Source organism: Temnothorax americanus, unplaced genomic scaffold (assembly GCF_048541705.1).
Source record: "Temnothorax americanus isolate GAGA-0224 unplaced genomic scaffold, ASM4854170v1 Scaffold39, whole genome shotgun sequence".
NCBI lineage: Eukaryota > Metazoa > Arthropoda > Insecta > Hymenoptera > Formicidae > Temnothorax > Temnothorax americanus.
Window position 1 is genome coordinate 1,339,978 of NW_027509536.1, and position 12,926 is coordinate 1,352,903.

Consider the following 12,926-nt stretch of genomic DNA (forward strand, 5'->3'; position numbering starts at 1 on the left):
TTGCTCTCGGACGCGCTCTTACCGACCGTGCACCGTGCTCTCGGGCTCTCGGCTCCGACCGTTCAGGTTCAGATTTACGAAAAACTGTGATATCTCTGGAATGTTCGTTTCCGAGTGCTTCGCGGTTCGCGGAATTTATACGGACACGCCGAGGTACATACGTCGCGTTCGATCACATTCTTTCGGGCGATCGGTCTCGCTGTTCTCAACCGTCAACTTTTCACTCGCGTCGCGTCGGGCGGCTTTGGAATGAAGTTGGCAACGTTGGCGAGTTGCGTTTTCGGAGCGGAAAGATATCCTGAATGTCGAGTGGATCGCAGTCTCCGCTAACGTCGTACGTTTAACCTCGCGTATCGCGTTCAATCGTGTTTCGATATTGACGATCGTGAGGGATGGAGGGACAAGCGTTCGTACATACAATCGCGGTGATTTAATTGCACGGTTAACCAAAATCGCCTCGTCACGCACAGCACAAGCGCGTATAGCGTTCTCGCGACGCGACGGTTGCTCCTGGCGAGTGAAGTTGGCCGCGCGATTCGCCAAATTCTCTCCTCTCCGCCATGTTGGCGTCTACCCGCGAGACGAGCGGGCGTCGAGCGATCCGTATTAGTTTCGTTCGCAGCTTCTCCGACGCTAATTCTTTCGTCGCCGTGTAATTAAGTACGCGCCGCGTCGCGTCGCGAGATTAATGCCGGGAGTGCCGCGCAAATCGTCTAATGTGTCGAAAGCGATCGTAAGCGACGATATCGCGTCGCGCCGTGAGTGAGTGACGTCGACAGAGATGCCGACCGAAACGCGACATCGATGGAGGACCGAAAAGAGGAGGAGGAGGCCTGGGGGGCATCGGGCGACGGCGGAGCGACCGTGAGGTAATTGTTATTTTGTTATTATTCCGCTGTCCTGTGGCGGATTCCGGCCCACTTTCGATGTTTAATTCCGGCGCAATTTCGCAATTTCGGAGTTCGATCTCCGACATATGTGAGAAAAGATATTACGTCGCGCGCGCGCGAACGTTACGTCTCTCTTATTCGCACGGTAGTATAATATTGCTTGCGTGATTTTTCGCGGATCAATTATGCGGACGAATCAACGAGAAAATATGGAGTCGCGAGATCGTTACTTAAGTATTTTAAGTCAGATATCTGTTGAAGTGATATATTTATTTTTTCGAATTTAACGGGCGCGATATATAATTATTTTTTACATCGAGTATGCCGATCTTGGATCGCTGCCTTAATGTCAAAATATTTCTACGTTACAGATCAACGCAGGATTGCGACTCACGACTCCGCTGTTGTGCATCGGCCGGTGAGTGATTTTTTTTTATATCCAATGTTTTCAAATTCAGATATTTCATGGAAGTAAGGCTGCGGTTCGATAAAACTATTTTCTGGGCTTTCTTGATTTGTAAAAATTAAATTACAAACTTAAACTAAAATGTATATGTATGAGAGAGAAAGGAGACGTTATCAGAAAAACACACGAGAGCGTTATTAGCTTTTAAATGAGCTCGCGTGAACTTATCACTTTCATGATTGCCCGCGATTAACGCTAACGAGAAAATGATACGTGCATACGTAATGTTTACGGACAATATCGGCGCGAGAAGTAAATGAGACCATCCAGCCTCTCGCTCTCGCGCGGGCTGGTTCTATCGCTGCCTACTTAGAGACCGCTTTTAGATACCCGCCGATCGGCCGTGCCGTCAAAGAGAAATCTTTAAAGCCGATACACGAATCGCGTATGCCGGTTTCTAGCCGTCTCGTATAGGAATTTCGAGGAGCGTGGTAATCGAGCGAGTGCGAGGAGCGTGCAATTACGATTCTTTGAAAGCGGGACCAGCATCTCGCGCTCGAGTATTGCACAACGGTGACAACGCGTATACGAAGGAGAATCCCCGCCTGTTTTTGCATCCGTCCTCTGACGCACACCTTGGAGGAATCTGACCACAATGACTCCGAACCTGATTCAGGAGAACTCGAGCATCGCGAGATCTTTACGCTTTCGACATACCCGATTACCCCAGGAAAGTAATAGATTTCATTTCGCGAAGGATTAATTCATTAATTTATTGCAAATAAAAAGCGTAACATATATAATATATACATGTATACTGTGCTTTTTATTATATATGTATATATATATAATAAAATTCTTTCCCTTCTAAAATATATAAATGCAATGATTTTGAATCTGATTTTATAGATGTTGTCAATTTCTCTTCTTTTGATACAACATCTATAAAATTGGATACAAAATCATTGCATTCATTAGAAACCCCACCGTTCAAACATATCAATTAAATTAGTAAATATATATCATAATTCGTTTAATCATTAAGAGACTCTCAAATAATATTTCATGGAACGGAATGATATTTTATTCTGTGCATCTTTCAGCGATTTAGACAGCTCAAAGTCTAAATCTGTTCTTGCTATTTCTTGCTATATACTGCTGTCACACATCGATGAATATTCGTGAATATTAAAGTCACCAGGAAGCAAAAAAAAAATGCACTCGTCACAACGCTGCGTCTGCGTTTTGCTGGCAGCGTTTTCTTACGCGCGAAGACGCGTCGTTTGACACATGGGAAAAAAAAGACCTTGTGCTCTAAGCACTCGTGCCGTAACCGCCATGAGAATTCGCCCTTTGTTATACGCATGTTACGCACATCCTATACGCGCCGAGGGAAGGATAGTATCGTTAGAGCGGATCTCTATCTCGTTAGGCGCGTTAATTCTTCACGTGGCGCGTTGAAGCTCATTAATTAATTTTTCGAAACTACGGCGCGGCGTCGCGGGAAGAAAAAGATACGACGTGCTCGCGTTCGCAAGTATACGCGAGTACACAGATCCGCGGAATATCGATATAAGCTGATGCTCGATGTGTGCTTATTATCCCGTCGGAGTCGGCGAAGTTTCGATTGCTCGGTTTCGATGGCTTCTGTGCAATTAACGAATCGCAGTTTCATCGTCGCATTGTCGTTTTAGCGAGACGAGTGGATTATTTGCGCCTGTCAAAGTTCAGTCATTCGATACGGATAGCGAATTTCTCAACCGAGACCGAGTACCGTTGATAATGAAGGATCCGCGCACGGAGACCCGACGACGAAGATTATTTAACGCTTATCTAACGCTACTTACGTAACCCGTTTGCGCTACAATATAGCTGGCGCATTTACAGCAGTGATATCGGAATGGGGCTTCTCGGCATTCGTGGTAAAGAGTGTGTTCTGATGTATTATTATTATTAGACATAAATCAAAGACGTTGTATCAAAATTTTTGTTTAAAATGATAATTAATGTATAGCGGTAAAGAGAGTGTTCTGTATTACTGCAATGGGGCTGCGGTCCATTTGACGCTACAAATGCTTTGGAGCTTCTTCTCCTTCTTTTTTCATTGAAATATAAGAGAAGAGGAATGCTTCGAAGCATTTGTAGCGTCAAGTGGACCGCAGCCCCTGTAATACGGAACACTCTCTTTTACCGCTATACATTAATTATCATTTTAAACAAAAATTTTGATATAACGTCTTTGATCGATGTCTATTATTCGTAACTCTTTTATAATCGTGCCCTTCCACGTGAACGGTGATCTCCATCTGGCGCTTAACTCCAGCGGATAGGAAGTGAAAGGAGCGAGCCTTAAGTCCCTTCTAAACCCGCGATTTTGGATTTATGCATATATAATATATTGTACACCGGGTATTCGTACGGGCCTTTCGTACGCCTTTCTCAGGTCAATGACGGTTAGGGAGGGGGGGGGGTGGGCTAACGTGAACGAATGTACAGTTACGCGAATCGCCGAAGTCGACGGTGGAACGCCGAACGAGCGAACGGACGGTCGCGCAAAAAGGAGGCCACGGGCGACCTGACCGTCACCGTTATATCGGCGCCCACGGCGGTGAAGGCACTTCGGAGCTCACCTCGATTTACGACTAGTTTCTCGTAACTTAGCACCGCCACGCGTGTACCCTCCCAGTCCATTGCGCGCCGTTGCGCTCGTCGACGACGGCGTTTTGACGCTAAGTTTGACCTCTGCACCTATTATACCTGCTGTTCAGGTTTACGCAGCTGGCCGCGACGTACGACGTCTCCCCGTGCGACAGGTACACGGGCAAATGAGGTATAAATTAGGACGCCGTCTGCTCGGGGAGAGAAGCGACGCGTCGCTGAATATTTGATAATCCGTCGGGAATGAATATCGCGCACCTGTTGTCGTCGACGATTCATGCAAATCTCTATATCTGCGCGATATATCTTTACAAATTAATTGCTCGATATATATATGTACTTGGACTTTGCGCGTTATGTCTATATTCCGTTTGATTGGAAGATATTCCGAAGTACACACAGAAATGTCTTGGATAAGTCTCTCTATGTTTGTACAATTGCAGGAAATTAGTTTCGATTACGACAAAAAGTTTTGTAAAAAGGGGGATCTCGTCACGCAATAGCTATTGAAACGCCTATCATGGGTGTTTTGTAGAAAGATCGAGGTTGTTCCGGAAATCTTTGTGGTATCGGTAGAGGAAATGATTTCTTGCGCGGAAAACCGCGCCGGCGTGACATGGCACATTGGCACATCGATCGAGTGGCACGCGAGTAGCTATATCACGATCCTGTCATCGAAACGATTTTCACCATACGCGAAGATGCGAATAATAGGAAAGGGGAAGCACGGTCAACTTTCTTGTGCCCCCTGGTAGCTCACGCGTTTACCTGTTTGCTTTCTAAACTGTTGTATTGCACTTTCTTTCCAGACGCGAAATTATCGCGCACGTGCACGTCGAAGAGAAGCGTTTCCCTATACTTTTTATCAAGTAAAGTAATGTTTCGTAATTTAATAACGAAAGAAAGAATAGAAAAAATATTATTATGTTTTGTAAATCCCGTTAAAATAAAAATTTATATTATTTTTTAATAATATTTTTCAATATTCTTAACCAAAGTTCTTTTTATTACGTCCAATGACAAGAATTTAACTGGCGCTTTCGTTGGTTTCTTCTTATCTTTTTCACGCGCGAGTAATATCATCCTGTAAGTCTAAAGACCGTTCTTGCCACTTTCTTACCTCATCTACCGAGTTCGTGCGCGTGTATAGTTTCTATGTAGGTACGCGATTAATATGCATAGGTGCATGTAGGAAGAAGGAAGTCGGTAGTGTCGGTACACGGTAACGCTAATGCATTCCACGATTGCTAAATATCTTTGGAATTAAATTTGCGCGAGTTATTTTCGTCTATTATATCACCATCGAATCTAATAGTCACTTTAACTGCGCGATACCGCGATTCCCACTGAGAAAAGCACCGGAATATCACGCGTAATTGAAAAGAATGATCAATAATCTTTCGTGAAATTTAGAAATGTCTAAATTTGTGTCAATATATTTCGAATACTTTACTCTCAATTTTAAATCTCATTTTTAAAAGAAATGATATCTCTTTCGTGTGATTTTTTACACATTTTAACATTAGACTCTTTATTTTGTATTTATATTAAATTTACGTGAGCTTAATGAGCTATGTAAATTAAATTAAACGCCATATTTACGCAACCTTAAAAAAAAATCTTTTAAATTACGCAATTTCTCGTTCTTAATTTTTCGATTTCCATGGCACATGCGTTTTATTCTAAATTTCATAAACATTTATGTAATATTTTAAAATAATCGACTGGCTTACCATACTATATATATAAGTCTACTATATGTTTGCTTGTGAAAATTAGGAAGGTAAAAAATGAAGACGTGCAGTCGCATTTAAAAGATCGATTATAGCACTTTGCCTCTTATACGTATAACGTCCATCTCTCAATTTTACTTTAATTTTTTGATTTCATATATAGGTATTTGTGAATGATTCGATTGTCCTTCTCATGTTGCTCGCACCCTTGGAACGCAGCTTCTTCGCGTAGCGAGAAAAACGTGCGCTCGCCGCTCAAAAGTCACGGCGTTACCGTGACCGCGAAAGTCGCGAGGACCACCTATACACGCCGCGGGGATCCGGCTCTAGGAAGTTCTTCGGGTATTAACACGGAAAACGTGACGACATCCCGCGGGTCCGACTTACTTCGGACGCGGCGTAAGGGAGCGGCGACACACGTTGGATCCGCATCCCGGGATCGATGCGCCCCGTGGTGAGGCGGAATTTGTTGGCGCGGAATTTCCGTCCGTTTCCGTGTCGTCCGATCGTGTAACACGCGGCTCACAGTTAGAAAGCGGATTTCGTGAATAGACGTTCCCTCACGTTCGCACGTGACTCTTCCCGGATTGCGTCCTTTATTCGTTTAATATATGAAGTAAAAAAATAATTAAGGTAAAATTGTGAGATGCACGTTACATGAGGGACCAAGTAGGTACCGTAAACAAATTTTCTAAATGAGATCTGCGGTTTTTCGTTTTTTTATCTCCCGCTTTTCACGCACATAGATATTTGTTACTTTTATTATAATGCAAAGTGCGACAAAATCACTCTGTTTATTATTACATATTATATTATAATATGACATTAATTAATGTTGACATGAAACAGTACGACAGAAAGATTCAAATTACAATAATATTAGTAATCGTAATTAATGTTAATAGTGGTTATTATGACAGGGAAATATGAGATTAATGTAATTGAGCGTTTTTGCCTGAGAAAGTCTTTCTGCTTCACGCTTGATTTCTTTCACTAGTATTTTTAAATAGTATTTTTCCTCGGTAATAGAGTTTTTATTGTCCTTTATATAAAGGACGAAATATGAACAGCCGCGTATTTCTTTACGAGGTTTCGTTCGGCGAAACTGCCACCGAACCGCATGTTCCGCGACGTCCTTTAATTTTTGCGCGGCGCGTAAATTATTATCGAATTATTTTCCGCTCCCCGAGAGATAGAGAAAGAGAGGGAAAGAGAAACATCAATCTGTGCTTTCTACTTGCATTAATGCGTGCTAATGTCGGTGATTAGGAACTCGCGCCTGCTCGTCGCGGTCATAAATCAACGTTACAAATCCATAGTTGAGGAACGACCGCCACGCTGATTGCCATGCGTGCACATCGTCCGCGTCGCCGCGTATTATCTATCATTCGCCCGCGTTTGTTACTTTAATTTTCGTTTTGGAATTGCATAGTTACCAACGCAGAATGAGACGCGCACACTTCCCGAATGCGTTTTGCCTGACGCGCGTCGATATCGCCCGATATGCGTTCTCGCACCTAAGCTTAACGTGGTCTGTATCGATAATAAATGAAAACCTCTCTCTCTCTCTCTCTCTCTCTCTCTCTCTCTCTCTCTCTCTCTCTCTCTCTCTCTCTCTCTCTCTCTCTCTCTGTGACTTAACAAATTTACATAAACATGAGTTTACGACAAAGTTAATAAATGAATAAATAACTCATTGCAATTTCGTAGTTTTTACTCATAGTAAACTCGAAAGGAGTAACATTGTCCATAACATTGTCCTGCCTATATTCTAATTTCTGTTGTTATTTTATTTTTATAATTGTATTTTTATCTCATTACTATTATCTCTCTTAAATTATTTATTTATTACTATGCTTATATATAATTATTTCTATTTGTTTCGAGCAATTTTTCTTTCTGAAGATTAAAGTCGCGGAGAACAATTTTTGGGTTTTCGTGTTTTCGAAGCGGATTCTTAAATATCGAATGTCTGAAATTCCACTGCGATAATAGAATTGTCTGCATTTGTATCTCTGGAATGTCAATCCCGGGCGACGTCGGACGGCAGCAGGCATGGTTGAGGGACACTGCGTCAATGGTAGAAGAAGACGTATTCTCTCGACGCGGAGGCGCGTCTCTAAGCGCGCGAGGAGCGTTTTCCAGAGCGAGTTACCAGTTTAATCTTCTATAATAAAGGGCGCGCGCGCGCGCGTGTGTGTGTGTGCGCCGCTTTTAACCGCACACTGCCGGTTACCAGCCGCGAGCACCGGCGAACGAGCAGGTCGTAGAGCAGGTAGCCAGGTGCACGATACGACGCAGGATAAGAAGGAAGAGACTACAAGGAGTCGCTCGATATGGGGGACGAGAGAGAAAGAAAGGGAGAGAGAGCGAGAGAGATAGAGAAAGAGAAAGAGAAAGAGTGCCATGGGAACGCGTGAAACGAAGTCGTGGACACGAAATTTTCACATAGAATTCACATAGGAATGTGAATCTTGCGGTAGAAGGATATGGGTTGACAATTGGACTTCGTCATCGTGCAGTCATCTATGTCGACCAGATAGACTTTAACGATCTGATCCCCCCGAGATTTTTTCTCGCGTCTATTTACGACCGTGAACGAAACGAATGTGTAAAAACGCCAAGAATTCGACCGCGCTCGAATGCAACGGAAACCGCAAGCGGGTCCTCGGCTTTCTCCAAAGTCGCAATCGATTGTGCCTGTCTTGCATCTGTCGGCTCATATCCGAGGATGAGGCCAAAACTTTCTCCGATCGCGCGTTTACGGCAGAATAACGCCTCTCCTTTTTGCCGCCGCGGTCGTAAATTCTCGCATTTAACTTTAATTCGCAAATCTCTTCAGCATTTAACTTTGATTCGTAAATCTTCCGAAGATTCACGAACACGTTTTTGAGAAGCGTATTTTTGCGAATTACTTATTTTTTCTTTTATGACGGCATTCTACACGTTGCTGCAATTATTACGACGTGAGTTTTTCAGGTGGTATTCCGATTAACGACGCGAAAATCAATATAAAGCGAGTTAAGGGTCTACTCGAGACCCAACAAGTGCAGACTCGAATAATGCGCGTTCGGTCGACGTTTCTTGACCCACTTGTTTTTAGAATCGTTCTATTGATCATGCGAGGTCTCGCAATAATTAAGAACAAGAAAACAAAAAATTAAATTTATTAATAAACTATTATTAAAAATTGTTATTGAATTTGAGACTTTGCTATGTTATTAAAAGTAGGTCCAGAGTTTCTAGGATATCTTGTATCTGCAAGAAAATTTTTCCTCTATTTTTGCCCCTCTATTTTGCTGCCAGAATTGAAAGCACTTTGAGCCGATCGGCGCGTTCGATTTGACGTATACGCGATCGCGATGCTCTCTTTGCTATTTCTTGCAAACGCAGCAATGTTCTCGAGGGAAGAAGGGTACGTACACGCACATATGATGTGTAGTTTTGATTATTCTCGGAGCGGCTTGCGAAAGCACTCGCGCGATGGACCACGCCGCGTATCTCGTAATTGCAAAGTTGCAACGCTTCGAAACGAAGATGGAAACGTTGCGGCTGCACCGAGCGCCGACCTAACGATCCGATGCCCGCGAGCGTGCCTGTAATTAGCGTCTCGATTAGTCGGCTATGTGTACCGGGATCGGCGCCTCGCGACGAGCAACGGTGAAAAAGAGTGAGTGAGAGAGAGAGAGAGAGAGAGAGAGAGAGAGAGAGAGAGAGAGAGAGAGAGAGAGAGAAAGAGAGAGAAAGATCTTGCGTCGGGAAGTCGAAAAATAAATCAAATTCGTTCTGAATGCTAGGTGAGTCAGACGTCTATGCGGTAACGATTCCGAACGGGTCTTTAACTGCTTATCGCAAAACAAAGCAAAGCAGAAAGCTTTTTATTTCAATTTAAATTACTTAAAAATTATTGACGGTTCTCATCAGAAAAACTCCGAATTGAGATAAAAGAGTTTTGAAAGTTGAATTAAATTATTTTGAGAAGTTCAGGGATCGCAGGAAGGACTGCTGGAGAGCTCGTAGATTATAAGTAGATTATACAATCGTCTCTTGTTAGAGTTGACTTCAAGACTTTTATGTAAAGGAATTTCATTCCGTTATTCCAATCCTCCCGTATTTTCCAATCTTCGACAGTCTTATCTTTGACATCCGTGATTAAGGTATTTGACGAGCAGTAAAATGTCTTTCCTGTCGCTCTATAAACGAGATTCTATAAATGAGATTTCGCAAACACACACACACACACACACACACACACACTACAATTGATCCGTTCGTTAGATAATTTTTGGACGCCGCGATGCAGCTTGTTCCGTCATGTCGCGTTGATCTCGTCGCGCGATATTTATTCGATTATTATCCGCGCCTACGTTTGGACGCAGATTTTTTCGTATACGACAAATCTCACGGTCTTTAGAAAAAAATGTTAAGCAGAAAGATGTAATTGAAGATGTGTTACACTATCGTCGAGATGTTTGTCGGTGGCCTTTTGTTTTATGCAATATCGAAGACAAAATTAACTTAAAAATTAATTAAAATAAGATGAAACCTTAAGTAGATAATCTCAGCTCATATATCGCGCGCGGAAGTGGCACGCAGATTTTTCTCTTCGATATTCGTTGAAGTATATACCAGACGAGCGACAAATGTCTCCATTATGGGTCGTCTCGCGAGAAGAAACCTTCATTAAGAAGCCTCGACGCGGAATAAGTCATCGTCGGGGCTGCTTATGGTTGCGTGGCGCATCATAAACAACGATGCCGAGCGAGAGACCGTGCTCTCGTCGTCTATCGTTGCGATCTCGTTGCCAACCGTTTTATTCCACGACGGTACAATGGTACCGAGATACATCCGCGTGCCTCTCGTAGGGTGGGAATAATGGCATTGTTCTTTGCAGCTGAGAAGTGTAATAGCGTGCGCATAACGCTATGCAGATACCCGCATCCCACATAATCGACGTATTTGACACCCACGTTCGCGAACGGATGAAGAAGAACCGGAAGGGATCGCGTGGATGCAGAACGATGTTCAGAGACGCGCGCGGAATTTACGGCACGCCGCCGTGACAATGATCGTCAATCATTGTACGGCACACGATTGTATACGCCACGACAATGATTGTAAATCAGCTTCGTCGCTCGATTTGCCGATTCGCGATACAATCTTTTTTCGAGATCGGGATACAGAGGGACGGATTCAGAGTCGTTTTTTTTTTCGAAATTCGTGTATCCTTTAATGTATTCACATAACTGCGCGTACATCATCATTGTGTTGTAATCGTGAGATGCATCAACACGAGAACCGTTTTAAAAACATGATATAACGTGTCTTGGCGAAAAAAGAAAAATAAAGAAATCTGGCTGTTAGCGTTCGGGCGCCCAAGCGTCGGCGTCGCTTCGATTCTCTTCATCATGCTCGTAATTAACTCTTAACCGGGCGGTCGGAGTCTTATGTAAACCCATCCGTGTAATTAGTTACCGAATTGATAATTGCTTGTCAAAACGACCGGTATATATTATCGCCGACGCAAACATGCTCCCGCGATTTTTCTCCCAATTATTATTTTTCTCGTAACGAAATCTAGACATTCGAAAACTGCGTGGTTTTCCATTTTCTTGACTCTTTGTGTCAGTATAATGGTTTATGACAAAGTGAAATCTGTTTCATTGTAAATATTTTATGAAGTATGACAAAAAGTATAATAGACAGCTTACTTTTTCAATGCCTTTCTTCAATGTCTTTTATAATTTTACACGCAACGTTTTCTCGATTGTAAATTTAATTGCAGTTAGAGTCAATTTTATATCGTACATGTACTTGTATAACCGTATCAGCGCTGCGTTACTTTCTTTTGAGAATTGAAACTCCATTTTTTTCGAGCGACAACAGTACGTTTCATGCGTGTCGATCTCTCGTTAAAGGTATAGCAGTGCAAACCTCTTGCGCAAACCCGACTTGTTCGACTCGACCGTGAGACCGTGCGGCACCTCGGGGGAAGATTAAGAACGGCGGACCGGAGATAATTAAAAGTTGGCTCGTAAACGCGGTAGGTGCAGCAGTTTTTGCGAAACCGCCGTCGTTAAATTTCGTCGAACTTTGGGGCATATACGCACGCCGCGGTGCGTAATGCGAGACGCGCCGTCCCGACGCTCCTCCTTCGCTTAATTACTTACCGGCGCGGGGTCTTTCGTAATGTCTCTCCCTTTTCGTAACGAGCAACAACGATTAATTATATCGACGTAATTTTAGCGGCGAAGACCGCGAGCGGCGGACGTTCCCTCGGTTCTCGTCGCTTCGCCAATTGGCGAAGCGACGAGAAGACCCGCGCGATCGTCGCGCGCCACCCCGGCGATATACTGTCGTCCCGTAGCGTCGCTCAAACTTAAATTCGACTTACTTAATTAAGTCGATCTCCTCGAGGAAGCCGGGGAGACACGCCAAGCGGGAGATCCGATTATCCCGTTTCGCGTTTCTTCTCTGACACATTACTCACATGCATGCAAGCATCCTTGCATACGCACGTGTACGTGGTCTGCCTCTGATCGTGCTGCAAATGCAGAGTTAATGTGCAAGTTTCCTGTTTATAATTATTTTTTACTATTATGTATCGAAATATGAAGAATGATTATAAATCTTATACAATCCGCGCATCTTGAGAAGAGAAGTATCGCAAACGTGAATTATGTGTAACAAGCCGAAAAAATGGGAATTTCTATTTAGTTTGAAGTCTGATTAAACTTTGCAATTTTGTTTCTCAAATATTTTGGCTTTTTTTAATCGCAATATTTTCCAAAACGTGAGTGATAAGTTCGCGTTAATTATTACTTTATTCATTGCTTTATAGTAACTGCTTTTTTATACCAAAAAAGAGAACAGCAGAAAAAGCATAAAAAGCGGTGGTGCTCGACAATGCGTATATCATTCGCAGCTCGTGGAGATATTTAAAGGTCGTTTCGATCGAAGATATTTAATACAATTGAGTAGGCAGCAAAGCGCGAGAGACATTTGCGTGGGGAGGGTTCATGCAGTTACCGTCCCGGGGCTAAGGTTCCGTTCGAGAAAAGCGGAAGTATCCCGAGGTTCTCACACGGGCAAAACGGTCAACGACGATTGCAAAGGTTCCCTCGCATTTCTCATGAGTGCATCGTGCGTTCGCAGGTTGAGGGAAGATTCGAGATTACGTTATTGCGCCCGTGCCAAACGTGACGGAAACGCAGCGATGCATCGAGGTATAAATTCGAG

At 43.3% G+C, this 12,926-nt stretch overlaps 1 protein-coding gene across 3 annotated transcripts in view; it reads left to right on the forward strand.

Moving 5' to 3' along the window:
- Cad99c (cadherin 99C) overlaps positions 1-12,926 on the forward strand; it is a 121,440-nt gene that overhangs the window by 9,137 nt on the left and 99,377 nt on the right. The window contains exons 1-2 of one of the 3 annotated variants that reach the window (XM_077414926.1): positions 709-869; positions 1,262-1,308. The exons of 1 other annotated variant lie outside the window; for it this stretch is intronic. The gene's annotated coding sequence lies outside the window, so the exon portion shown is untranslated. Of the gene's footprint in view, positions 1-708; positions 870-1,261; positions 1,309-12,926 lie in introns of those variants that run through there. One more of the 3 variants, XM_077414925.1, reaches the window with a different exon arrangement.